The sequence below is a fragment of the Triticum dicoccoides genome, chromosome 7A (assembly GCF_002162155.2).
Source record: "Triticum dicoccoides isolate Atlit2015 ecotype Zavitan chromosome 7A, WEW_v2.0, whole genome shotgun sequence".
Taxonomy (NCBI): Eukaryota; Viridiplantae; Streptophyta; class Magnoliopsida; order Poales; family Poaceae; genus Triticum; species Triticum dicoccoides.
The window spans coordinates 634,309,739-634,337,668 of NC_041392.1; positions in this window are offsets into that span (position 1 = coordinate 634,309,739).

Sequence of the window (27,930 nt, forward strand, 5' to 3'; positions counted from 1 at the left end):
GATCGGCGCGGGGAGGGAGGAGGAGGGGATCGGGGGGGAATGGGGTGGTCGGCTAGGGTTTGCCGACCGGGGGAGGGGGGATATGGGAGTGAGGGGGTGGGCCGGGCCAGGGGGCTGGCCGGCTGGGCCAGGTGGGCTTGGCCCCGTTGGGCCAGGGGGGGGTTCCCTTTTTCTCCTTTTGTTTTATTTTTCTTTTCTTATTTTTCCTTTTCTGTTTTAATTCATTTAATAATACCCAGACACTTTACAAAAATGTGTGCACCCCACCATAATTAACTTTGTAATATTAGACAACCCCCGAACATTTTAGTTTTAATTCCTGAAAACTTTTATTGTCATTATAATCTTGAATTTTAATTTCGAAACCGTTTCGATCTAAGCCGTGGTTAACTACAGTGACAGAGGTGACGTGGCACCATCACGTGAGATTACTGTAGCATGATTATCCGGGTGTTACAACATGATGTAGAGAGATAAATTCATGCAATATGAAATAAACCCCATCTTGTTATCCTCGATGGAAACGATGCAATACGTGCCTTGCTGCCCCTTCTGTCACTGGGAAAGGACACCGCAAGATCGAACCCAAAGCTAAGCACTTCTCCCATGGCAAGAACTACCAATCTAGTTGGCCAAACTAAACGGATAATTCGAAGAGACTTGCAAAGATAACTAATCATACATAAAAGAATTCAGAGAAGATTCAAATATTATTCATAGATAGACTTGATCATAAACCCACAATTCATCGGTCTCAACAAACACACCGCAAAAAGAAGATTACATCGAATAGATCTCCACAAGAGAGGGGGAGAACTTTGTATTGAGATGCAAAAAGAGAGAAGAAGCCATCTAGCTACTAACTATGGACCCGAAGGTCTGAGGTAAACTACTCACACTTCATTGGAGAGGCTATGATGATGTAGAAGCCCTCCGTGATGACGGCCCTCTCCGGCGGAGCTCCGGAACAGGCCCCAAGATGGGATCTCGTGGATACAGAAAGTTGCGGCGGTGGAATTAGGTTTTTGGCTCCTTCTCTGATCGTTTGGGGGTATGTAGGTATATATAGGAGGAAGAAGTGCATTGGTGGAGCTCCGAGGGGCCCACGAGGCAGGGGGCGCGCCCTAGGGGGGCGCGCCCCCCACCCTCGTGACCGCCTCTCTGATGCCTTGGCGTAGGGTCCAAGTCTCTTGGATCACGTTCGGTGAGAAAATCACGTTCCCGAAGGTTTCGTTCCGTTTGGACTCCGTTTGATATTCCGTTTCTTCGAAACACTGAAATAGGCAAAAAAAACATCAATTCTGGGCTGGGCCTCCGGTTAAGAGGTTAGTCCCAAAAATAATATAAAAGTGGAAAATAAAGCCCAATATAGTCCAAAACAGTAGATAATATAGCATGGAGCAATCAAAAATTATAGATACGTTGGAGACGTATCAGGCATCCCCAAGCTTAATTCCTGCTCGTCCTCGAGTAGGGAAATGATAAAAAGAGAATTTTTTATGCGGAGTGCTACTTGGCATAATTTCAATGCAAATCTTCTTAATTGTGGTATGAATATTCAGATTAGGAAGATTCAAGACAAAAGTTCATATTGACATAGAGAATAATAATACTTCAAGCAAACTAACAAAGCAATTATGTTTTCTCAAAGTAACATGGCTAAAGAAAGTTTATCCCTACAAAATCATATAGTTTAGTCATGCTCCATTTTCGTCACACAAGAATGCTCTCATCATGCACAACCCCGATGACAAGCCAAGCAATTGTTTCATACCTTAATAATTTTAAACTCATAAACTTTCACGCAATACATGAGCATGAGCCATGGATATAGCACTATGGGTGGAATAGAATGACGGGAGTTATGTGGAGAAGACAAAAAAAGAAGGTCTCACATCAACAAGGCTAATCAATGGGCTATGGAGATGCTCATCGATTGATGTTAATGCAATGAGTAGGGATTGCCATGCAACGGATGCACTAGAGCTAGAAATGTATGAAAGCTCAATAAAAGAAACTAAGTGGGTGTGCATCCAACTTGCTTGCTCACGAAGACCTAGGGCACTTGAGGAGGCCCATCGTTGGAATATACAAGCCAAGTTCTATAATGAAAAATTCCCACTAGTATATGAAAGTGATAAATCAAGAGACTCTCTATATGAAGAACATGGTGCTACTTTGAAGCACAAGTGTGGAAAAAGGAATAGTAGCACTGCCCCTTTTTTATTTATTTTCTCTTTTTTGGGGGGCCTTCTTTTTTTTCTTTGGCCTTTCTCTTTTTTTGGGGACAATGCTCTATTGAATGATGATCATCACACTTCTATTTATTTACAACTCAATGATTACAACTCGATACTAGAACAAAGTATGACTCTATATGGATGCCTCCGGCGGTGTGCCGGGATATGCAATGAATCAAGAGTGACAAGTATGAAAAAATTATGAACGGTGGCTTTGCCACAAATAGTATGTCAACTACATGATCATGCTAAGCAATATGACAATGATGAATGTGTCATGATAAACTGGATGGTGGAAAGTTGCATGGCAATATATCTCGGAATGGCTATGGAAATGCCATAATAGGTAGGTATGGTGGCTGTTTTGAGGAAGATATAAGGAGGTTTATGTGTGAAAGAGCGTATCATATCACGGGGTTTGGATGCACCAGAGAAGTTTGCACCAACTCCCGATGTGAGAAAGGGCAATGCACGGTACCATAGAGGCTAGCAATGATGGAAGGATGAGAGTGCGTATAATCCATGGACTCAACATTAGTCATAAAGAACTCATATACTTATTGCAAAAATCTACAAGCCATCAAAAACCAAAGTATTATGCGCATGCTCCTAGGGGGATAGATTGGTAGGAAAAGACCATCTCTCGTCACCGACCGCCACTCATAAGGAGGACAATCAAATAACATCTCATGATTCAAATTTGTTGCATAACGTTTACCATACGTGCATGCTACGGGACTTGCAAACTTCAACACAAGCACTTCTCAAATTCACAACTACTCAACTAGCATGAATTTGATATTATTACCTCCATATCTCAAAACAATTATCAAGCATCCAACTTTTCTTATTATTCAACACACCCAAAAGAAAGTTTCACAAATCTTGAATACCAAGCATGTTATTATTAAGCAAATTACCATGCTATTAAGACTCTCAAAATAATTTAAGTGAAGCATGAGAGATCAATAGTTTCTTTAAAACAAATCCACCACCGTGCTCTAAAAGATCTAAGTGAAGCACATAGAGCAAAATTATAAAGCTCAAAAGATATAAGTGAAGCACATAGAGCAAAACTACTTAGCTCAAAAAGATATAAGTGAAGCACATAGAGTATTCTATCAAATTCTAATTCATGTATGGCTCTCTCAAAAGGTGTGTGCAGCAAGGATGATTGTGGCACACTAAAAACCAAAGACACAAATAATACAAGACGCTCCAAGAAAAACACATATCACGTTGGTGAATAAAAATCTAGCTCCAAGTAAATTACCGATGGAAGTGGACGAAAGAGGGGATGCCTTTCGGGGCATCCCCAAGCTTTGAATTTTTGGTGTCCTTGGATTATCTTGGGGGTGCCATGGGCATCCCCAAGATTAGTCTCTTACCACTCCTTGTTCCATAATCCATCACAAGAATTCACCCAAAGCTTGAAAACTTCACAACACAAAACTTAAAGTAGAAAACTCGTGAGCTCCGTTAGCGAAAGAAAACAAAAAATCACTTCAAGGTACTGTAATGAACTCATTCTTTATTTATATTGGTGTTAAACCTACTGTATTCCAACTTCTCTATGGATTATAAACTATTTTACTAGCCATAGATTCATCAAAATAAGCAAACAACACACGAAAAACAGAATCTGTCAAAAACAGAACAGTCTGTAGTAATCTGTAGCTAGCGCAAGATCGGGAACCCCAAAAATTCTAAAATAAATTTCTGGACGTGAGGAATTTATCTATTAATCATCTTAAAAAAGAATTAACTAAATAGCACTCTCCAAATAAAAATGACAGCAGTTCTCGTGAGCGCTAAAGTTTCTGTTTTTTACAGCAAGTTCAACAAGACTTTCCCCAAGTCTTCCCAACGGTTCTACTTGGCACAAACACTAATTAAACACAAAAAAAACAACCAAAACAGAGGCTAGATAATTTATTTATTACTAAACAGGATAAAAAAGCAAGGAATAAAAATAAAATTGGGTTACCTCCCAACAAGCGCTATCGTTTAACGCCCCTAGCTAGGCATAAAAGCGAGGATAGATCTAGGTATTGTCATCTTGATTCTTAATTCTTTTAGCGATATTATGCTCGAATCCGGGAGGTTCCTTACATTTCCCCTCATATTCAGAGATCTTGAGATCTAAAGAATCCAACCATTTATTGCAAAGAGTAATCAACATATTCATGCGATGAAGATTTCCGCTAACGCTCTTAAGAGGTTCAAGAGATTTTTGTAAAATCTTAGTTACTTCGCAAATTTTCTCAAAAACTTGTGTTTCCTCTTGGGTATGATGGGGCCCCTTTTGTTGAGGTAAATTTCCTACTATACCTTCTATAATTTCATGCGCGATACTGGGATCAATTTCAATAAAATTGCCTTTGGCAACACAATCCAAAAGTTGTCTATGAAACATATTAAGCCCAACATAAAAGTTGCGAAGCAAACTCTGAAATTTACTTCTAGGGTGCATTTACGATAAGATTCCATCATTCTAAACCAAGCATCCTTTAAGTTTTCTCCTTGCTTTTGTTTGAAGTGAAGGACTTCAAACTCGGGGGACAAAGGAGCAGAAAGAGGACTAGCCATGACGGCAAGCAAACAAACTAGCACACGAGCAAACAAGAGCAAATAGGCAAAAGAGAAGGAGAAGGAGAAGGAGATTGGGGAAGAGAGGGCGAATAAAACGGCAAGGGTGAAGTGGGGGAGAGGAAAACGAGAGGCAAATGGCAAATAATGTAATGCGAGAGATAGGGATTGTGATGGGTACTTGGTATGTTGACTTTTTGCGTAGACTCCCCGGCAACGGCGCCAGAAATCCTTCTTGCTACCTCTTGAGCTTGCGTTGGATTTCCCCGAAGAGGAAGGGATGATGCAGCAGAGTAGCGTAAGTATTTCCCTCAGTTTTTGAGAACCAAGGTATCAATCCAGTAGGAGGCCATGCTCAAGTACCTCGTACCTGCACAAAACGATAGCTACTCGCAACCAACGCGATTAGGGGTTGTCAATCCCTTCAAGGTCACTTATGAGAGTGAGATCTGATAGATATAATATTTTTGGTATTTTTGGTATAAAGATGCAAAGTGAAAAGTAAAAGGCAAAGTAAAAAAAATAAAAGCAAGATTAAAGTGATGGAGATTGATATGATGAGAATAGATCCGGGGGCCATAGGTTTCACTAGTGGCTTCTCTCAAGAGCATAAGTATTCTATGGTGGGTGAACAAATTACTGTTGAGCAATTGACAGAATTGAGCATAGTTATGAGAATATCTAGGCATGATCATGTATATAGGCATCACGTCCGTGACAAGTAGACCGAAACGATTCTGCATCTACTACTATTACTCCACTCATCGATCGCTATCTAGCATGCATCTAGAGTATTAAGTTAAAAACAGAGTAACGCTTTAAGCAAGATGACATGATGTAGAGAGATAAATTCATGCAATATGAAATAAACCCCATCTTGTTATCCTTGATGGCAATGATGCAATATGTGCCTTGCTGCCCCTTCTATCACTGGGAAAGGACACTGCAAGATCAAACCCAAAGCTAAGCACTTCTCCCATGGCAAGAACTACCAATCTAGTTGGCCAAACCAAATGGATAATTCGAAGAGACTTGCAAAGATAACTAATCATACATAAAAGAATTCAGAGAAGATTCAAATATTATTCATAGATAGACTTGATCATAAACCCACAATTCATCGGTCTCAACAAACACACCGCAAAAAGAAGATTACATCAAATAGATCTCCACAAGAGAGGGGGAGAACTTTGTATTGAGATCCAAAAAGAGAGAAGAAGCCATCTAGCTACTAATTATGGACCCGAAGGTCTGAGGTAAACTACTCACACTTCATCGGAGAGGCTATGATGATGTAGAAGCCCTCCGTGATGACGGCCCTCTCCGGCGGAGCTCCGGAACAGGCCCCAAGATGGGATCTCATGGATACAGAAAGTTGCGGCAGTGGAATTAGGTTTTTGGCTCCTTCTCTGATCGTTTGGGGGTACGTAGGTATATATAGGAGGAAGAAGTACGTCGGTGGAGCTCCAAGGGGCCCACGAGGCAGGGGGCGCGCCCTAGGAGGGCGCGCCCCCCACCCTCGTGACTGCCTCTCTAATGCCTTGGCATAGGGTCCAAGTCTCCTGGATCACGTTCGGTGAGAAAATCACGTTCCCAAAGGTTTCATTCCGTTTGGACTCCGTTTGATATTCCGTTTATTCGAAACACTGAAATAGGCAAAAAACAGCAATTCTGGGCTGGGCTCTGGTTAATAGGTTAGTCCCAAAAATAATATAAAAGTGGAAAATAAATCCCAATATAGTCCAAAATAGTAGATAATATAGCATGGAGCAATCAAAAATTATAGATACGGTGGAGACGTATCACTTCTGCTTTCGGTCTACGAGGGTACGTGGACACACTCTCCCCCTCTCGTTGCTATGCATCTCCTAGATAGATCTTGCGTGAGCGTAGGATTTTTTTTTAAATTACTACGTTCCCCAACAATTTCCACCGTTGCAACCTTCTGTACCCAAGAGATCCCATCTTGGGGCCTTTTCATGATCATGCCTAGATATTCGCATAATTATGCACTTTTCTATCAATTGCTCGACAGTAATTTGTTCACCCACCGTAATACCTATGCTATCTTGAGAGAAGCCACTAGTGAAACCTATGGCCCCGGGTCTATCTTTTATCATATAAGTTTCACATCTATTTTAGTTTGCAATCTTTACTTTCAATATATATCATAAAAATACCAAAAATATTTATCTTATTATTATTATCTCTATCAGATCTCACTCTCCTAAGTGACCGTGAAGGGATTGACAACCCCTTTATCGCGTTGGTTGTGAGGTTCTTATTTGTTTGTGTAGGTATGAGGGACTTGCGTGTAGTCTCCTACTGGATTGATACCTTGGTTCTCAAAACTGAGGGAAATACTTACGCTACTTTGCTGCATCACCCTTTCCTCTTCAAGGGAAAACCAATGCAGTGCTCAAGAGGTAGCATCTATGCATAGATGATATGCAGGAGTAGAACACAAAGAGTTGTGGGTGGTGATCATCATACTGCTTACCACCAATGTCTTATTTTGATTCGGCGGTGTTGTTAGATGAAGCGTCCCGGACCAACCTTACATGACCACGTTCTTGAGACTGGTTCCACCGACAGACATGCAACTAGTTTTGCATAAAGGTGGCTGGCGGGTGTCTGTTTCTCCAACTTTAGTTGAATCGAATTTGACTGCGGCCGGTCCTTGTTGAAGGTTAAGACAGCAAACTTGATAAATCACCGTTGTGGTTTTGATGCGTAGGTAAGAACGGTTCTTACTAGAAGCCCGTAGCAACCACGTAAAACTTGCAACAACAAAGTAGAGGACATCTAACTTGTTTTTGTAGGGCATGTTGTGATGTGATATGGTCAAGACATGATGTGATATATGTTATTCTATGAGATGATCATGTTTTGTAAAGGTTATCGACAACTGGCAGGAGCCTTATTGTTGTCGCTTTATTGTATGAAATGCAAATGCCATGTAATTGCTTTACTTTATCACTATGCGTTAGCGATAGTTGTAGAAGCAATAGTTGGGGAGACAATGATGACGCTACGATGGATATCAAGGTGTCAAGCCGGTGATGATGGAAATCATGACGGTGCTTTGGAGATGGATATCAAAGGCACAAGATGATGATGGCCATATCATGTTACATATTTTGATTGCATGTGATGTTTATCTTTTATGCATCTTATTTTTCTTAGTACGGCGGTAGCATTATAAGATGATCCCTTAATAAAATTTCAAGGTACAAGTGTTCTCCCTGAGTATGCACCATTGCGACAGTTCGTCATGCCGAGACACCACGCGATGATCGGGTGTGATAAGCTCTACGTTCACATACAGTGGGTGCAAGACAGTTTTGCACATGCGGAATACTCGGGTTAAACTTGACGAGCCTAGCATGTACAGACATGGCCTCTGAACACTGGATACCGAAAGGTCGAACGTGAATCATATAGTAGATATGATCAACATAGAGATGTTCACCACTGAAGACTACTCCATCTCACGTGATGATCGGACATGGTTTAGTTGATATGGACCACGTGACCATTTAGATGACTTGAGGGATGTCTATCTAAGTGGGAGTTCTTAAGTAATATGATTAATTGAACTTAATTTATCATGAACTTAGTCCTGATAGTATTTGCATATCTATGTTATAGATCAATAGCTCGCGTATAGCTCCCCTATTTTATTTCTGATATGTTCCTAGAGAAAACTAAGTTTAAATATGATAGTAGCAATGATGCGGACTACATCCATGATCTGAGGATTATCCTCGTTGTTGCATAGAAGAACTATGTCCTTGATGCACCGCTAGGTGACAGACCTATTGCAGGAGCAGATGCAGACGTTATGAATGTTTGACAAGCTCGGTATGATGACTACTTGATAGTTTAGTGCACCATTCTTTATGGCTTAGAACCGGGACTTCAAAAACGTTTTGAACGCCACGGAGCATATGAGATGTTCCAAGAGTTGAAATTGGTATTTCGGACTCATGCCCATGTCGAGAGGTATGAGACCTCTGACAAGTACTTTTCCTACAAGATGGAGGAGAATAGCTCAACTAGTGAGCATGTGCTCAGAATGTGTGGGTACTACGATCGCCTGAATCAAGTGGGAGTTAATCTTCCAGATAAAATAGTGATTGAGAGAGTTCTCTAGTCACTATCACCAAGTTACTAGAACTTCGTGATAAACTATAATATGCAAGGGATGACAAAAATGATTCCCAAGCTCTTCACGATGTTGAAATCAGCGAAGGTAGAAATCAAGAAAGAGCATCAAGTGTTGATGGTTAACAAGACCACTAGTTTCAAGAAAATAGGGCAAGGGAAAGATAGGGAACTTCAATAAAATGGCAAGCAAGTGCAAGTTTCCACTCCCGTGAAGAAGCCCAAAGTTGGACCTAAGCTTGAAACCGAGTGCTTCTACTTCAAAGGGAATGGTCACTGGAAACAGAACTGCCCCAAATGCTTGGCGGTTAAGAAGGATGGTGATGTCTACTACACAACCTTCTTGTAGATGTTGTTGGGCCTCCAAGTGCAGAGGTTTGTAGGACAGTAGCAAATTTCCCTCAAGTGGATGACCTAAGGTTTATCAATCCATAGGAGGCGTAGGATGAAGATGGTCTCTCTCAAGCAACCCTGCAACCAAATAACGAAGAGTCTCTTGTGTCCCCAACACACCCAATACAATGGTAAATTGTATAGGTGCACTAGTTCAGCGAAGAGATGGTGATACAAGTGGTATATGGATAGTAGATATAGGTTTTTGTAATCTGAAAATATAAAAACAGCAAGGTAACTAATGATAAAAGTGAGCACAAACGGTATTGCAATGTGTGGAAACAAGGCCTAGGGTTCATACTTTCACTAGTGCAAGTTCTCTCAACAATAATAACATAATTGGATCACATAACTATCCCTCAACATGCAACAAAGAGTCACTCCAAAGTCACTAATAGAGGAGAACAAACGAAGAGATTATGGTAGGGTACGAAACCACCTCAAAGTTATTCTTTTCGTTGGGCTATTCCTATAAGTGTCACAAACAGCCCTAGAGTTCGTACTAGAATAACACCTTAAGACACAAATCAACCAAAACCCTAATGTCACCTAGATACTCCATTGTCACCTCAAGTATCCGTGGGTATGATTATACGATATGCATCACACAATCTCAGATTCATCTATTCAACCAACACATAGAACCTCAAAGAGTGCCCCAAAGTTTCTACCAAAGAATCACGACGAAAACGTGTGCCAACCCCTACGCATAGGTTCATGGGCGGAACCCGCAAGTTGATCACCAAAACATACATCAAGTGAATCACGTGATATCCCATTGTCACCACAGATACGCACGGCAAGACAAACATCAAGTGTTCTCAAATCTTTAAAGACTCAATCCGATAAGATAACTTCAAAGGGGAAACTCAATCCATTACAAGAGAGTAGAGGGGGAGGAGAAACATAAGATCCAACTATAATAGCAAAGCTCGCGATACATCAAGATCATGCCAAATCAAGAACACGAGAGAGAGAGAGAGAGAGAGAGAGAGAGAGATCAAACACATAGCTACTGGTACATACCCTTAGCCCCGAGGGAGAACTACTCCCTCCTCATCATGGAGAGCACCGGGATGATGAAGATAGCCACCCGAGAGGGATTGCCCCCTCGGGCAGGGTGCCGGAACGGGTGTAGATTGGTTTTCGGTGGCTACGGAGGCTTCTGGCGGCGGAACTCCTGATCTATTGTGCTCCTCGATAGTTTTAGTGTATATGGATATATATATATAGGCGGAAGAAATACATCAGGGGAGCCACGAGGGGCCCATGAAGGTGGAGGGCGCGCCCCCTGCCTCGTGGCTTCCTCGTTGCTTCCCTTACGTACACTTCAAGTCTTTTGGGTTGCTTCCATTCCAAAAATAAGTTTCGTGAAGTTTCAGGTCAATTGGACTCCGTTTGATTTTCCTTTTCTGCGATACTTTAAAACAAGGAAAAAACATAAACTGGCACTGGGCTCTGGGTTAATAGGTTAGTCCCAAAAATCATGTAAAATAGCATATAAATGCATATAAAACATCCAAGGTTGATAATATAATAGCATGGAACAATCAAAAATTATAGATACGTTGGAGACGTATCAGCATCCCCAAGCTTAATTCCTGCTCATCCTCGAGTAGGTAAATGATAAAAACAGAATTTTTTAATGTGGAATGCTACCCAACATATTTCTCTAAGTAATTCTCTTTATTTTGGCATGAATGTTCAGATCCATAAGATTCAAGACAAAAGTTTAATATTGACATAAAAATAATAATACTTCAAGCATACTAACTAAGCAATCATGTCTTCTCAAAATAACATGGCCAAAGAAAGTTCATCTCTACAAAATCATATAGTTTGGTCATGCTCTATTTTCGTTACACAAGAATGCTCTCATCATGCACAACCCCGATGACAAGCCAAGCAATTGTTTCATACTTTAGTAATCTCAAACTTTTTTCAACTTTCACGTAATACATGAGCGTGAGTCATGGATATAGCACTATGGGTGGAATAGAATATAATGAGGGGGTTATGTGAAGAAGACAAAAAGGAGAAAGTATCACATCGATGCCGCTAATCAATGGGCTAGGGAGATGCTCATCAATTGATGTCAATGCAAGGAGTAGGGATTGACATGCAACGGATGCACTAGAGCTATAAATGTATGAAAGCTCAACAAAAGAAACTAAGTGAGTGTGCATCCAACTTTCTTGCTCACGAAGACCTAGGGCACTTGAGGAGGCCCATTGTTGGAATATACAAGCCAAGTTCTATAATGAAAAATTTCCACTAGTATATGAAAGTGACAACATAAGAGACTCTCTATCATGAAGATTATGGTGCTACTTTGAAGCACAAGTGTGGCAAAGGATAGTAGCATTGTCCCTTTTTTTAATTTTTTTGGCCTTTCTTTTCTTTTTTATTTGGACTTTCACTTGTTTGGGGACAATGCACTATGACTGATGGTCATCACACTTCTACTTACTTACAACTCAAGAATTACAAGTCGATACTTAGAACAAGATATGACTCTATATGAATACCTCCGGCGGTGTACCGGGATTGCGATGAATCAAGTGTGACATGTATGAAAAATTATGAACGGTGGCTTTGCCACAAATACGATGTCAACTACATGATCATGCAAAGCAATATGACAATGATGATGCGTTTCATAATAAGCGGAACGGTGGAAAGTTGCATGGCAATATATCTCGGAATGGCTATGGAAATGCCATAATAGGTAGGTATGGTGGCTGTTTTGAGGAAGATATAAAGAGGTTTATGTGTGATAGAGCGTATCATATCACGGGGTTTGGATGCACTGGTGAAGTTTGCACCAACTCTCAATGTGAGAAAGGGCAATGCACGGTACCAAAGAGGCTAGCAATGATGGAAGGGTAAGAGTGCGTATAATCCATGGACTCAACATTAGTCATAAAGAACTCACATACTTATTGCAAAATCTACAAGTCATCAAAAACCAAGCATTACGCGCATGCTCCTAGGGGGATAGATTGGTAGGGAAAGACCATCGCTCGTCCCCGACCGCCACTCATAAGGAAGACAATCAAATAACACCTCATGTTTCAAATTTGTTACACAATGTTTACCATACGTGCATGCTACGGGACTTGCAAACTTCAACACAAGTATTCCTCAAATTCACAATTACCCAACTAGCACAACTTTGATATCACTATCTCCATATCTCAAAACAATCATCAAGTATCAAACTTCTCTTAGTATTCAATGCACTTATATGAAAGTTTTTATTATATCCCTCTTGGATGCCCATCATATTAGGACTAGTTTCATAACTAAGGCAAATTACCATGCTGTTTAGGACTCTCAAAATAATATAAGTGAAGCATGAGATTTCATCTATTTCTATAAAATAAAACTACCACCATGCTCTAAAAGGATATAAGTGAAGCACTAGAGCAAAACTACTCCGAAAGATATAAGTGAAGCTCAATGAGTAGTCGAATAATTATGCAACTATGTGAATACTCTCTAGCATTTAAGAATTTAAGATCTTGGTATTTATTGAAACAGCAAGCAAAAAAACAAAATAAAATGACACTCCAAGCAAAACACATATCATGTGGCGAATAAAAATATAGCTCCAAGTAAAGTTACCGATGAACGAAGACGAAAGAGGGGATGCCTTCCGGGGCATCCCCAAGCTTAGGCTCTTGGTTTTCCTTGAATTTTACCTTGGTGTGCCTTGGGAATCCCCAAGCTTAGGCTCTTGCCACTCCTTATTCCATAGTCCATCGAATCTTTACCCAAAACTTGAAAACTTCACAACACAAAACTTAACAGAAAACTTGTAAGCTCTGTTAGCGAAGGAAAACAAAACACCACTTCAAGGTACTGTAATGAACTCATTATTTATTTATATTGGTGTTAAACCTACTGTATTCCAACTTCTATATGGTTTATAAACTATTTTACTAGCCATAGATTCATCAAAATAAGCAAACAACACACGAAAAACAGAATCTATCAAAAACAGAACAGTCTGTAGTAATCTGGATCAAACGTATACTTCTTGAACTCATAAAATTCTCAAATAAATTGCTGGACGTGAGTAATTTATCTATTAATCGTATGCAAAAATAATTAACTAAATATCACTCTCCAATAAAAAATGGCAGCAATTCTCGTGAGCGCTAAAGTTTCTGTTCTTTACAGCAAGATCAACAAGACTTTCCCCAAGTCTTCCCAACGGTTCTACTTGGCACAAACACTAATTAAAGCATAAAAAATCAATAATAACAGAGGATAGATGATTAATTTATTACTAAACAGGAACAAAAATCAAGGAAGAAAAATAAAATTGGGTTGCCTCCCAACAAGCGCTATCGTTTAACGCCCCTAGCTAGGCATGATGATTTCAATGATGCTCACATAAAAGATAAGAATTGAAACATAAAGAGAGCATCATGAAGAATATGACTAGCACATTTAAGTCTAACCCACTTCCTATGCATAGGGATTTTGTGAGCAAACAACTTGTGGGAACAAGAATCAACTTGCATAGGAAGGTAAAACAAGCATAACTCCAAAATTTTAAGCACATAGAGGGGAAACTTGATATTATTGCAATTCCTACAAGCATATGTTCCTCCCTCACAATAATTTTCAGTAGCATCATGAATGAATTCAACAATATAACCATCACATAAAGCATTCTTTTCATGATCTACAAGCATAGAAATTTCATTACTCTCCAGACAAGCAAAATTCTTCTCATGAATAATAGTGGGAGCAAACTCAACAAAATAATTATCATGTGAGGCATAATCCAATTGAAAACTAAAATCATGATGACAAGATTCATGGATATCATTATTCTTTATAGCATACAAGTCATCACAATAATCATCATAGATAGCAACTTTGTTCTCATAATCAATTGGAACCTCTTCTGAAATAGTGGGTTCATCACAAAATAAAGTCATGACCTCTCCAAATCCACTTTCATCAATATAATCATCATAAATAGGAGGCATGCTTTCATCACAATAAATTTGCTCATCAAAACTTGGGGGACAGAAAATATCATCTTTATCAAACGTAGCACCCCCAAGCTTGGGACAAACATTAATTGCAGCAAATATATTCTCAAAAACACCATCTTCATCAAACATAGCATCCCCAAGCATGGGCCTTTTCATATCATAAGCATAATTAGTCTCATCATTAATAGTATGGATAGCACCAATCGTATAGCAATTGTCATATTCTTCCAAGCAAGTGCCAAAAAGATTTTCAAGATCATAAGAAGTATCATTATCTTCCCAATCATAATCATCACAACAAGCAATAGGCATAACGAGATCATCATCAAATGCATCATCTTCCACAATTATATTTTCATGAGGCACAACAGTAATAGGAACAGCATTATTTGGGAGAGATATCTTTTTACCTCTCTTCCTTTTTCTTTTCTTCTTCACCACATCATGTGTGGGTTCAATCCTCTTTTTGGAGCTCCTTATTAATGAAATTGGTTGAATAGAAGGCTCCTCCTCGTTACCTGATTCATCATAAGAAACAATAGGAGGGTATTGGGAAGTCTCTTCCCTTTCATTAGTATTCTCTTCATCTTCTATTTGTTTTATTTTCTTTATGTAATTGGCAATATAAGTATTTTAAATGCAATTCACCGTGCAATACATATAAATTTCCTCTAGATCAAAATGAAGAACTCTATCAAGGGAAAATTTTGGAATCTCCTTAGTTATATGTTTCATTTCTTCATAACCCAAGAGCAAACTAAGTTCATTATGATGTGCAAGGGAAATCAAGTCATCACAATTTTTGGACATGATATGATCATGAAACAATTTGCATTGGGTACTGAAATGATCATGTTCATTGCAAAGTTCACAAGTACGGCTAAGAAAATTTAAATTTTCAGCACAAACATCTAGCCTTTCTTGCAACAATTTAGTTTCTAAGTACTTATGCCTCTTGCGGAATCTATCTTCCCTAATTGGTGTGTACTTTCAAACCCAATGCACTCCACAAAAATTGACATGTTTATAGGAGACATTTTCATCATAACTAGTGCAATCATCATTAGTACCATGGATATTTAAAGAGTTCATACTAACAACATTGCAATCATGCTCGTCATTCAAAGATTTAGTGCCAAACATTTTAATGCATTCTTCGTCTAATACTTTGGCACAATTTTCCTTTCCATTATACTCACGAAAGATATTAAAAAGATGAAGCGTATGAGGCAAACTCAATTCCATATTTTTTTGTAGTTTTCTTTTATAAACTAAACTAGTGCAAAAACAAGAAACAAAAAGATTCGATTGCAAGATCTAAAGATATACCTTCAAGCGCTAACCTCCCCGGGAACGGCGCCCGAAAAGAGCTTGATGTCTACTACACAACCTTCTTCTTGTAGACGTTGTTGGTCCTCCAAGTGCAGAGGTTTGTAGGACAGTATCAAATTTCCCTCAAGTGGATGACCTAAGGTTTATCAATCCGTAGGAGGCGTAGGATGAAGATGGTCTCTCTCAAGCAACCCTGCAACCAAATAACGAAGAGTCTCTTGTGTCCCCGACACACCCAATACAATGGTAAATTGTATAGGTGCACTAGTTCGGCGAAGAGATGGTGATACAAGTGGTATATGGATAGTAGATATAGGTTTTTGTAATCTGAAAATATAAAAACAGCAAGGTAACTAATGATAAAAGTGAGCACAAACGGTATTGCAATGTGTGGAAACAAGGCCTAGGGTTCATACTTTCACTAGTGCAAGTTCTCTCAACAATAATAACATAATTGGATCACATAACTATCCCTCAACAAGCAACAAAGAGTCACTCCAAAGTCACTAATAGCGGAGAACAAACGAAGAGATTATGGTAGGGTACGAAACCACCTCAAAGTTATTCTTTCCAATCAATCCGTTGGGCCATTCCTATAAGTGTCACAAACAGTGCTAGAGTTCGTACTAGAATAACACCTTAAGACACAAATCAACCAAAACCTAATGTCACCTAGATACTCCAATGTCACCTCAAGTATCCATGGGTATGATTATACAATATGCATCACACAATCTCAGATTCATCTATTCAACCAACACATAGAACCTCAAAGAGTGCCCCAAAGTTTCTACCGGAGAATCACGATGAAAACGTGTGCCAACCCCTATGCATAGGTTCATGGGCGGAACCCGCAAGTTGATCACCAAAACATACATCAAGTGAATCACGTGATATCCCATTGTCGCCACAGATACGCATGGCAAGACATACATCAAGTGTTCTCAAATCTTTAAAGACTCAATCTGATAAGATAACTTCAAAGGGGAAACTCAATCCATTACAAGAGAGTAGAGGGGAAGGAGAAACATAAGATCCAACTATAATAGCAAAGGTCGCGAATCATCAAGATCATGCCAAATCAAGAACACGAGAGAGGGAGATCAAACACATAGCTACTGGTACATACCCTCAGCCTCGAGGGAGAACTACTCCCTCCTCATCATGGAGAGCACCGGGATGATGAAGATAGCCATCGGAGAGGGATTGCCCCCTCCGGCAGGGTGCCGGAACGGGTCTAGATTGGTTTTCGATGGCTATGGAGGCTTCTGGCGGCGGAACTCCCGATCTATTGTGCTCCTCGATAGTTTTAGGGCATATGGATATATATATAGGCGGAAGAAATACATCAGGGGAGCCACGCGGGGCCCACGAAGGTGGAGGGCGCGCCCAGGGGGGTGGGCACGCCCCCTGCCTCATGGCTTCCTCGTTGCTTCCCTTACGTGCACTCCAAGTCTTCTGGGTTGCTTCCATTCCAAAAATAAGTTCTGTGAAGTTTCAGGTCAATTGGACTCCGTTTGATTTTCCTTTTCTGCGATACTCTAAAACAAGGAAAAAAACAGAAACTGGCAGTAGGCTCTGGGTTAATAGGTTAGTCCCAAAAATCATATAAAATAGCATATAAATGCATATAAAATATCCAAGGTTGATAATATAATAGCATGGAACAATCAAAAATTATAGATCATTAGAGACGTATCAGATGGCAAAGTGAACAAAGGTATATTTGATATACATGTTATTTATGTGTACTTTGCTAGTGCTCATAGAGCCCCTGTGTATTTGATACCGATTCAGTTGCTAAGATTAGTAACTCGAAACAGGAGTTACAAAATGAACAGAGACTAGTTGAGGGCGAAGTGACGATGTGTGTTGGAAGTGATTCCAAGATTGATAAGATCACCATCGCACACTCCCTCTACCTTCGAGATTAGTGTTGGACCTAAATAAATGTTATTTGGTATTTACGTTGAGCATGAATATGATTTGATCATGTTTATTGCAATACGGTTATTCATTTAAGTCAAAGAATAATTGTTATTCTATTTACGTGTATAAAACCTTCTATGGTCATACACTCAATGGTTTATTGAATCTCGATCATAGTGATACACATATCCATAATATTGATGCCAAAAGATACAAAGTTGATAATGATAGTGCAACATACTTGTGGCATTGTCGTTTAGGTCATATTGGTGTAAAGCGCATGAAGAAACTCCATGCGGATGGACTTTTGGAATCACTTGATTATGAATCATTTGATACTTGTGAATCATGCATCATGGGCAAGATGACTAAAACTCCATTCTCCGGAACAATGGAGCGAGCCACTGACTTATTGGAAATAATACATACCGATGTATGCGGTCCGATGAGTGTTGAGGCTCGCGGCAGGTATCATTATTTTCTGACCTTCACAGATGATTTGAGCAGATATGGGTATATCTACTCGATGAAACACAAGTCTGAAACATTTGAAAAGTTCAAAGAATTTCAGAGTGAAGTGGAGAATCATCGTAACAAGAAAATAAAGTTTCTACGATCTGATCGCAGAGGCGAATATTTGAGTTACGAGTTTGGCCTTCATTTAAAACAATGTGGAATAGTTTCACAACTCACGCCACCTGGAACACCATAGCATAATGGTGTGTCCAAACATCGTAACCGTACTTTATTAGATATGGTGTGATCTATGATGTCTCTTACCGATTTACCACTATAGTTTTGGGGTTATGCATTAGAGACAGCTGCATTCACGTTAAATAGGGCACCATCTAAATCCGTTGAGACAACACCGTATGAACTGTGGTTTAGCAAGAAACCTAAGCTATCATTTCTTAAAGTTTGGGGTTGCGATGCTTATGTGAAAAAGCTTCAGCCTGATAAGCTCGAACACAAACCGGAGAAGTGCGTCTTCATAGGATACCCAAAAGAAATTGTTGGGTACACCTTCTATCACAGATCCGAAGGCAAGATCTTTGTTGCTAAGAATGGATCCTTTCTAGAGAAGGAGTTTCTCTCGAAAGAAGTGAGTGGGAGGAAAGTAGAACTTGATGAGGTAATTGTACCTTCTCTCGAATTGGAAAGTAGCTCATCACAGAAAACTATTCCTGTGATGTCTGCACCAACTAGTGAGGAAGCTAATGATAATGATCATGAAACTTCGGATCAAGTTACTAGCGAACCTCGTAGGTCAACCAGAGCATGTTCCGCACCAGAGTGGTATGGTATCCTGTTCTGGAAGTCATGTTACTAGACCATGACGAACGTATGAACTATGAGGAAGCGATGATGAGCCCAGATTCCGATAAATGGCTTGAGGCCATGAAATCTGAGATAGGATCCATGTATGAGAACAAAATATGGACTTCGATTGATTTGCCCGATGATCGGCGAGCCATTGAGAATAAGTGGATCTTCAAGAGGAAGACGAACACTGATAGTAGTGTTACTATCTACAAAGCTCGAATTGTCACAAAAGGTTTTCGACAAGTTCAAGGTGTTGACTACGATGAGATTTTCTCACTCATATCGATTTTTAAAGTCTGTCCGAATCATGTTAGCAATTGCCGCATTTCATGAAATCTGGCAAATGGATGTCAAAACTGCATTCCTTAATAAATTTATTAAAGAAGAATTGTATATGATGCAACTAGAAGGTTTTATCAATCCTAAAGGTGCTAACAAAGTGTGCAAGCTCCAACGATCCATCTATGGACTGGTGCAAGCATCTCGGAGTTGGAATATACGTTGTGATGAGTTGATCAAAGCATATAGTTTTATACAGACTTGCGGTGAAGCCTGTATTTACAAGAAAGTGAGTGGGAGCGCTACAGCCTTTCTGATAAGTATATGTGAATGACATATTGTTGATCAAAAATGATGTAGAATTTTCAGGAAAGCATAAAGGAGTGTTTGAAAGGATTTTTTTTCAAAGAAAGACCTCAGTGAAGCTACTTACATATTGGGCATCAAGATCTATAAAGATAGATCAAGATGCTTGATAAGACTTTCGATGAGTACATACCTTGATAAGATTTTGAAGGATTTCAAAGTGGATCAGTCAAAGAAGGAGTTCTTGCCTGAGTTGTAAGGTATGAAGTTGAGTAAGACTCAAAACCCGACCACGGCAGAAGATAGAGAGAGAATGAAAGTCATTCCCTATGCCTCGGCCATAGGTTCTATAAATTATGCTATGTTGTATACCAGACCTATTGTGTACCTTGCCATGAGTTTGGCAAAGGGGTACAATAGTGATACAAGAGTAGATCACTAGACAGCAGTCAAGATTATCCTTAGAGGACTAAGGAAATATTTCTCGGTTATGGAGGTGATAAAAATTTCATCGTAAAGAGTTACGACAATGCTGAAAGATCATGGATGTCGCCTAGAGGGGGTGAATAGGCGATTTAAAATAATTACAGTTTAGGCTTGAACAAATGCGGAATAAACCTAGCGGTTAATTTATCAAGCACAAAACCTACAACAACTAGGCTCACCTATGTGCACCAACAACTTATACTAAGAAAGATAAACAACTATGTGATAGCAAGATATATGACAAGAAAAAATATGGCTATCCCAAAGTAAAGTGCATAAGTAAAGGGCTCGGGTAAGAGATAACCGAGGAACGCGGAGACGATGATGTATCCCGAAGTTCACACCCTTGCGGATGCTAATCTCCGTTTGGAGCGGTGTTGAGGCACAATGCTCCCCAAGAAGCCACTAGGGCCACTGTAATCTCCTCACACCCTTGCACAATGCAAGATGATGTGATTCCACTAAGGGACCCTTGAGGGCGGTCACCAAACCCGTACAAATGGCAACCCTTGGGGGCGGTCACCGGTACCCGTCAAATTGCTCGCGGCAGTCTCCACAACCTAATTGGAGACCCCGATGCTTGCCCGGAGCTTTACACCACAATGATTGAGCTCCGAACACCAACAACCATCTAGGGCGCTGTCGGTGTCAAAACCGGCGGATCTCGGGTAGGGGGTCCCGAACTGTGCGTCTAGGCCGGATGGTAACAGGAGGCAAGGGATACGAAGTTTTACCCAGGTTCGGGCCCTCTCGATGGAGGTAAAACCCTACGTCCTGCTTGATTAATATTGATGATATGGGTAGTACAAGAGTAGATCTACCACGAGATCAGAGAGGCTAAACCCTAGAAGCTAGCCTATGGTATGATTGTTGTTGTGTATGTTGTCCTAAGGACTAAAACCCTTTAGTTTATATAGACACCGGAGAGGGTTAGGGTTACACAAAGTCGGTTACAATGGTAGGAGATCTACATATCCGTATCACCAAGCTTGCCTTCCACGCCAAGGAAAGTCCCTTCCGGACACAGGATGAAGTCTTCAATCTTGTATCTCCATAGTCCGGGAGTCCGGCTGAAGGTATAGTCCAGCCATCCGGACACCCCCTAATCCAGGACTCCCTCAGTAGCCCCTGAACCAGGCTTCAATGACGACAAGTCTGGCGCGCAGATTGTCTCCGGCATTGCAAGGCGGGTTCCTCCTCCAAGTACTTCATAGAAGATTTTGAACACAAAGATAGTGTCCGGCTCTGCAAAATAAGTTTCCACATATTGCCATAGAGAGGATAACATTTACACAAATCTAATCTGCTGACATATTCCATAGTGTGACACACCACGGTCAAGCCTTTATCCGAGTCGTTTCATTATCCCACCTCAGCGCGTCATGCGAGGCGGTTTCCTTGGCACGTCTTGTTAAAGCAGAGATCATGTCCCCTTATTACGGGATTCTCATCAATACGGGCGTGGGTAACCCAACCGCGCCATTGATTACGGCGCATGGAGATAAGCGAGTTTTACCAGGCTGGTGGGGACACGTAGTTGTGTCCACCCATATAAGGGGATAAGGATCCACCTTTTCACCTACGCCTTCTTCCTCCCTTGCTTATCCATTCTCGCGCACTCGAGCTCCAGCGCCCAAGTCTGCACTCCCCACCTCAACCTTCTCCAGCCATGTCCGGAGCGGGAGGCAAGTGGATGGTCTCCTCCGTCACGGAGGGACACATCAAAAAACTGAGGAAGGCTGGATACTTGTCTAACGACATCGCGTACTGGCTTCCCGAAAAGGGGCAGCTCATCCCCACCCCTAGGCCCCATGAGAGGGTGGTGTTCCTCCCCCATTTCCTTCGCGGACTGGGCTTCCCTCTTCACCCGTTTGTCCGGGGGCTCATGTTCTACTATGGCCTGGATTTCCATGATCTGGCCCCGAACTTTGTCCTCAACATCTCGGCGTTTATCGTCGTGTGCGAGGCTTTCCTCCGCATCCGCCCCCATTTCGGCCTATGGCTCAAGACTTTCAATGTCAAGCCGAAGGTGGTGCGTGGAAACCAGGCGGAGTGCGGAGGCGCCATGGTGGGCAAGATGCCCAACGTCTTATGGCTCGAGGGCTCCTTTGTGGAGACCCTGAAGGGGTGGCAATCGGGGTGGTTTTACATCACCGAGCCGCGCGACCCCGAATGGGTCGCAGCCCCCAAGTTTCGATCCAGACCCCCTACGCGGCTCACCTCCTGGAAGGAGACGGGCCTGTCATGGGGTAAAAAAGGAGAGCTGGCCGGACTCCAAACATGCGTCCAAACCCTGGTGGACAAGAAGCTCAAACTTGTCAATGTAGTCCAGGTTATGCTCATCTGCCTGATCCTCTCGTGTCAACAACGGGCTTTCAACCTATGGGATTTCGACCCGGCGCGGCACCGAACTCTGAGCAGGCTCTTCGACACGACGTACGAAGATGCCTGGAAGGTGCTTTTCAAGGGCGCCGAGGCCCCCGCATCCGCTACCGAGGATCGCGGATTCAGTAAGCAGCATCACGCTCATGCGGTAAGCTGTTTTTTCCTTTTACAGGGTATCAGTTTTTCATAGTTTGACTCCATGCGGGATCTAAGCTCCCTTACCTTTGACAGGATTGGCAGGAGACGTCCGGACAGATCAACTATCCAGCTCCTTTACCCGAAGGCCCAGCGGACGCTCGCTTGGCGAAGCTGCTGGTTCCGGCACCCTATGTGGTGCCGGAGAAGAAGGCCGCGAAAAAGGCCACGGGGACTCGAAAGAGTGCCCAGCGCCAGGAGGTGTCAGATCCATCATCCGACGGTTCCGAGGCGCATTCCTCCCGTGAAGACGAGGAGGAAGAAGAAGAGACCTCTCCCCCTCCAGCGAGAGGAGAGAAGAAAAGGAAGGCCGCCCCAGCTAGGGAGGCCGAAGGGTCCAAGAAGGGGAAAACCCTTCCTCCGGACTACTCCACCGACGCCAACGACGGCGGAGAGGAGTGGCTGCCCAGGGCCAAGCCCCTGGATAAATCATAAGTATCCGGATGCCAGAGTATTTCATGGTATTCGTTTATTGCACAGCTTTCCCTTATGTCGAATATGTTTATGCAGCCCACCCAAAGACCGGCTCGACGCGTCGTCGAGCGGCTCACTGGACTCGTCAGATGTGAACTCGCTTCCGACGGCTTCCTCCCCCCGCCCTACGGACGATACCGAAGTGTTGTCCCAACAGGTTCCAAGCCGGGAGGAGGTGGTCCTGGAGGCGCCGCAAGGCGACCTCCCGGACTCCAGGAGTAAAGGGGATGAAACCCCCTGGGGTTCCAAGTCCGGCTCTAGGCCGGACACCGCTCCGGAACCTTCAAAGGTTCCAGAGTCTGGCGGGGGACCTCCTTCCAAGAGGAGAAAGCTCACCGTGCCGATGACCCCCGTCCAACCGGAGGCGCCGGACAATCTGTTGGAGGCGCTCCAAGGTGCCTCCATCGACGAGGAGCACCGCACCATTATGAGTGCGGTGGTCCAGAAGGTTCAGTCCGCCAAGAGCGGACTGACTGAAGCTTGTACTAACCTTTTAACAGGCTTTGAGGTAAGTAAAGAATGTGTAAATAATATTACCGCATAGACAGTAGCCCCTGATGCTCTGTTTGGTGTTCGGGAAGAAAACCCAAATAGAGGATCAAATAAAATCCGCAGGAGTCTAACAAAAAGGAGTCAATATGCGTATGCAGGCTTCTCTGCTTGCGTCCGCCGCACTGACTGCGGAAGTGGACACGCTAAAGCAGAACCTCGAGCGGTCCGAGCAGGAGCTCGGGCGTGCCAAGAAGCAGCTCGAGGACAATGAAGGTAAGAAATACCTTGTTTAAATATATATAAAAAGGTGCAATTGCGAAAAATGACAGGATTATCATGGCTATTGTAGGGGGCACGTCTGAGGTGGCGACCCTTAAGCAAGCGCTGGTCGAGGCCGAGAAGAGGGCGGCCACGGAGCGCACCGAGCGGGAGAAGTACGAGGCCCAGGTTGGCAAGGTGCAGCAAGAGCTCCAGGTTCTCATGAAAAAACATGAGAGTTTGGAGCTTGACTCAAAGACGCGAGCATCTGAGCTCACGGCGGCTATTGAAAATGCCAAGTCTGCCAAGGCCGAATCCTAGAAGACCCTCCAAGAGTTGGATGAGGTGAATAAGATAGCGGCGGGTAAGGCATTCTTTATGCAAAGCAAACACATAAATGTGAGTTACTTGTTACTTACCCGAATCCGGAGCTTTCCAGGAGCATTCGCAGATCTTCCCCGGAGTGTGTCCGATGCCACCGCATTCTATCGAGCCGAGGAGGGCAGCTTGACAGAGAAGGTGTTCTGGTCTCAGTATGCTGAGACCGGACACCCCGTGCCCCTGAGCGACCAGCTGAAGCAACTGGTCGAGCTCCACAAGGCGGCCGAACAGGCCATGAAGGGCCTCATAGTTCGGCTGTGGCCTGGAGAGGCTCTGCCTGGGAGCTATTTCGGGCTGGTGCAGCGGCTGGTGGAGGCCTGTCCAAGGCTCAAAGTCATCAAGCGCTCCGTATGCATTGAAGGTGCCCGTAGGGCCCTTGCCCATGCTAAGGTGCACTGGGGCAAGCTGGATGCTGAGAAGCTTGTGAAGGACGGGCCACCGCCGGGGAAAGAGCATCGCAAGCCCGAGAATTATTATAAGGATGTTCTGAAGGGTGCCTGCCTTGTGGCGGATGAATGTTCTAGGGATGTAATTTTTGAGTGAAACTTGCTCGTTTTGTCCTGTGCGCTGAAAACTTTGTTCATATGCGCTAAGCAATGCTGTTGGAATTTAAAATATTACCTTTTGCGCGGCTGTTTATCAATTCTGAGAGATGGTGAGTCGTCGGCTTCTGCCCGCGTGTCGCTAGTGCTGGGGTGTTCAGAGATAAACCTGAGCGCTCTTTTTCCCATGTTTGGGTCCTTCGAGGGAGGCGCTCAGCCCAACGAACAAGGCAATCGGACTATAATGCGTGAACACTCTCACTTAGCCATAGAATTCTATAATTTTAAATTTCGGTGAAGCCCCTGGTATTTGGAAGACCGAGCTCGGGGCGCTATCCACGCCTTGGCTGGACAGAGCCGACTCCTCGCTCTAAGCGGCATAAGTCTTTAGGGACTCGAAAAACCTCTCGAACAGCGACCAGCTCTCGCTTCATCATGACAGTCAGTTTTAGCTTTCTCCACTGAGGTGCTCGACCCAGCTCAACTGGGGCACAATCACAGTGGTTCTCCTAGTGCTACCTTAGCCGATATAGCGGAACGTAAGGCACCAAAACATAGGAGCCGGGCAAACCCAACTATTGACCCAAGACATGATTCGAAGCCGATGCATATAATGCTATAAGTTCGGGGTGCCGCACTTGTTAAAGTGTTCGGACTTCTCACACCATGTTGAGGGGTACTGAAGCCCCTGGCGTATTTCGACCATACCAAAGTGTACGGGTGCAACATGTCGTTAAGGAACATATATAAAAAAGTAATGCAAAAATAGACAAAAGCTATGCATTGTTTATTAAAGAGGGCTGCAATCAAAGAAGAATGATACAAATAATGCGATAAGCAAAAGGTTGGACTATTTAACATGTCCGTTCCAGGGGCAAGCTGCGGAATAGTATGCGAAATAGGTATACTGCTCGTGATAGAGACCACCTGGGAGTTCCGTAATGCGGCGTGGCTTGTCTGCTTTCCTGGTTCTTGCATCATTTGTGCGGCAATTGAACTGTCGAACAGGCCTTCCGAAGAATGGAGTCCTGAAAGTAAGAGAAAATTAAAAAATCGGCAGCCCCTGGTGCGGTTTAAGCCGTGCTTCAGGCGTGCCGTGATGGTGCCCCTCCCCCTGTACCCATGGTATTTGTAGAGCGTAGTTATGTATGCGAAGCACTAGCGTCGCCTTTTTGCTAGGGCTGGGGTTGGGGCCGCATTGCTACGCCTGCTCGGATCGTGCTAGGCGGTCTTGTTGTAGGTTACTCCGGGTGTGCTTGACGGTGTCTGGTCGTTTACTGACCGGACTGGAGAACTGCCTGGAGAGGCTGCTTTGTACTTCCGCTGCAAGGGTCGCCGTGTGCTCCTCCGTTCGGAGGGAGCGTTCGGTGTTTCCATTGACCGTAATTACTCCTCGAGGGCCTAGCATCTTGAGCTTAAGGTATGCGTAGTGCGGTACCGCATTGAACTTGGCAAATGCGGTTCACCCGAGCAGTGCGTGATAGCCACTGCGGAATGGGACTATGTCGAAGATTAACTCCTCGCTTCGGAAATTATCCGGAGATCCGAAGACCACTTCAAGTGTGACTGAGCCTGTACAGTTGGCCTCTACACCTGGTATTACGCCTTTAAAGGTCGTTTTGGTGGGCTTAATCCTCGAGGGATCTATGCCCATTTTCTGCACTGTATCCTGGTAAAGCAGGTTCAGGCTGCTACCGCCGTCCATAAGGACTCTAGTGAGATGAAATCCGTCAATAATTGGGTCTAGAACCAATGCGGCAAATCCGCCATGACGGATGCTAGTGGGGTGGTCCCTTCAATCAAAGGTGATCGGGCAGGAGGACCATGGGTTGAACTTTGGGGCGACTGGCTCTACCGCGTATACGTCCCTTAACGCGTGCTTCCGCTCCCTCTTGGGGACGTGGGTTGCGTATATCATGTTCACCGTCCGCACTTGTGGGGGAAAACCCTTCTGTCCACTGTTGTTTGGCGGCCGGGGCTCTTCGTCGTCATCGCTATGCAGCCCCTTGTCTTCGTTTTCGGCATTTAACTTGCTTGCCTGCTTGAACACCTAACAATCCCTGTTGGTGTGATTGGCCGGCTTTTCGGGGGTGCCATGTATCTGGCACAAGCGGTCGAGTATTCGGTCCAAACTGGACGGGCCCCTAGGATTCCTTTTGAATGGCTTTTTTCGCTGACCGGATTTAGAGCCTCTGAATCCGGCATTAACTGCCATATCCTCAGCATTGTCGTCGTTAATGCGGCGCTTCTGCTTGTTGCGACGTGACCTTCCACTACTGTCCCTGGTATCCGAATTACCAGGGTTCTTGGTCATATTGTTGCTACGAGCAAGCCAGCTGTCTTCTCCCGTGCAAAACCGGGTCATGAGTGTCGTGAGTGCTGCCATAGACTTTGGCTTTTCCTGTCCAAGGTGCCGGGCAAGCCACTCGTCATGGATATTGTGCTTGAAGGCTGCTAGGGCCTCAGCGTCCGGACAGTCAACTATTTGATTTTTCTTTGTTAGGAACCGTGTCCAGAATTGCTTGGCCGATTCCTCTGGCTGCTAAATTACGTGACTTAGGTCATCGGTGTCTGGGGGTCGCACATAAGTGCCCTGGAAATTGTCGAGGAATGCGGCTTCCAGGTCCTCCCAACAACTGATTGATCATGTTGGCAAGCTGTTAAGCCAATGCCGAGCTGGTCCTTTAAGCTTGAGTGGGAGGTATTTGATGGCATGGAAATCATCGCCGCGGGCCATGTGGACATGAAGGAGATAATCCTCGATCCATACCGCAGGATCTGTTGTGCCATCATATGATTCGATGTTTATGGGTTTGAAACCCTCGGGGATTTGATGATCCATTATTTCGTCTGTGAAGCATAGTGGGTGTGCGGCGCCTCTGTACTGGGCTATATCACGACGTAGCTCCAATGAGCTTTGTCTACTGTGTTCGGCCCTGCCGAATTTGTGGCCGGCGTGACAGTTACCGTCTCGAGTCGTGGGGCGCCCACGCGATCCGTAGATCGATCTTGTTTGCCTTGCCTTGTCCTCCAACATATCTCGCAGGTCCGGCGCATTTTCCCATGCCTTGGTACGGGGTGCGGCTTGAGTGGAGGGCCGAGAGGCCTCTCTGTCGCGGTCACGAGGTGGCCGATCGGCCGTAT